Consider the following 380-nt stretch of genomic DNA (forward strand, 5'->3'; position numbering starts at 1 on the left):
GGATGATGAGAAAATATGTAGGAGGTAAGAATATGAAATGTAAAATAAACTTTGTTGTATGTATCTGCATACTGTAATTGTAGTTTAATTATTAACCTAATTGTTCTTATAATTATCGCCCGATAGACCGGAATTTTCGGTAGTCCGGCACCGAGCCGGTCCCGAACGTACCGGATTATCGGACTTCTACTGTATATGTAAAAGCTTTCAAAGAAATATTATCATGGGATTTTGTGAGTGTAGCACAAAAGAAATATTCGTCCTAGACTGTTTTGGCGTTATGATGTCCTTGAAATTGTAACTTATATCGACGAATTCCCGTCATAAGTATAGGGTGTTTTTTTGAGCCCGATAGAACTTGAAATTGTAAAAAATAACAC

The sequence above is a fragment of the Halyomorpha halys genome, unplaced genomic scaffold (assembly GCF_000696795.3).
Source record: "Halyomorpha halys isolate HHAL.00 unplaced genomic scaffold, Hhal_1.1 Scaffold893.1, whole genome shotgun sequence".
Lineage (NCBI taxonomy): Eukaryota > Metazoa > Arthropoda > Insecta > Hemiptera > Pentatomidae > Halyomorpha > Halyomorpha halys.